The sequence below is a fragment of the Etheostoma cragini genome, unplaced genomic scaffold (assembly GCF_013103735.1).
Source record: "Etheostoma cragini isolate CJK2018 unplaced genomic scaffold, CSU_Ecrag_1.0 ScbMSFa_1249, whole genome shotgun sequence".
NCBI classification, from domain to species: domain Eukaryota; kingdom Metazoa; phylum Chordata; class Actinopteri; order Perciformes; family Percidae; genus Etheostoma; species Etheostoma cragini.
The window spans coordinates 2,083-3,195 of record NW_023265284.1 but is presented as its reverse complement, the minus strand read 5'-3'; the positions used below and the strand labels follow the sequence as shown (position 1 = coordinate 3,195).

General features: G+C 54.7%; 1 protein-coding gene across 2 annotated transcripts in view; it reads left to right on the top strand.

Moving 5' to 3' along the window:
* Positions 1-159: 159 nt before the first annotated feature.
* nudt13 (nudix (nucleoside diphosphate linked moiety X)-type motif 13) overlaps positions 160-1,113 on the top strand; it is a 2,675-nt gene continuing 1,721 nt past the window's right edge. The window contains exons 1-3 of one of the 2 annotated variants that reach the window (XM_034865269.1): positions 160-299; positions 617-723; positions 915-1,034. The gene's annotated coding sequence lies outside the window, so the exon portion shown is untranslated. The remainder of the gene's footprint in view (positions 300-616; positions 724-914; positions 1,035-1,113) is intronic. The other variant, XM_034865268.1, reaches the window with a different exon arrangement.

The following is a 1,113-nucleotide window of genomic DNA, read 5'->3' as shown; positions in this document are numbered from 1 at the left end:
TAGGACACAGAACAACAGGAACAGGTCCCCTAGGACACAGAACAACAGGAACAGGTCCCCTAGGACACAGAACAACAGAAACAGGTCCCCTAGGACACAGAACAATAGAAACAGGTCCCCTAGGACACAGAACAAAGTCTGTACAGAGGACTTTGCCAGAAGGACTTTAACCCGATCCTGATCTGTTCCAGATGTGCAGGCGATCCTGCAGAGACTCGGCTCGGACCCGGCCCTGCTGGAGGACTCGGTTCTGATTGGCTGCTCTCAACAGAACCAGGCTCAGTTCTGTGTGGATGTCGGTAAGACCACGTTAGAGATCTATGTAACGAACCCCCTGCTCTGAGAACCAGGACCGGCAGGATTTCAGCTTCTGTCCTTTTTGTTAGTTATTACAAAGTTATTGTTGTTTTTAGCTTTTGTTTTGATCTTTTTGTGGCTTTAGTTCTTATTTTCTTTAACTTTTCTGGCTCTGGTTCTGTGTGTGTGTGTGTGTGTGTGCTGTGGTTCCATGTGGTTTGTGTTTGTGGTTCCATGTGGTTTGTGTGCTGTGGTTCTATGTGTCCTGGTTCTATGTGATGATGTTCTATGTGATTCTATGTGTCCTGGTTCCGTGTAGGAGCAGTGGACCAGGTCCTGCTCGAGGAAGCCTGTGGAGGAACCTTCATTGATCTGAAGAAGTCGTTCTTCCTCCTCCCGGCAGCAGAGGCCCCCCTGGTGGCAAAGGTCTGGGGGGGCCATAGCGTCCTGACATCTGGGCGGGGGGGCGGGGCCAGAGGGCGGGATCAAGGGGCTGGGCCAGGCGCTGGCTACACACAGGGGGCGGGGCTAGATGCTGTGAGCATGCGGGGGCGGGATCAGGAGGCGGGGCCTGGGGCGTGGTAGTAACATCCTGGCATTTCCTTCCCGTCCTCCAGGGCCAGGCTCTGCTGCGCTGGCATCAAACCAGCGGCTACTGCAGCGCCACGGGGCGCCCCACCACCCGCAACCGGGCCGGGACTCTCAGAACCTGCAGGGACACCATCTACTACCCCACGGTACGTATACACACACACACACACACACACACACACACACGTAGACACACAGAGACACACACACACACACACACACGTA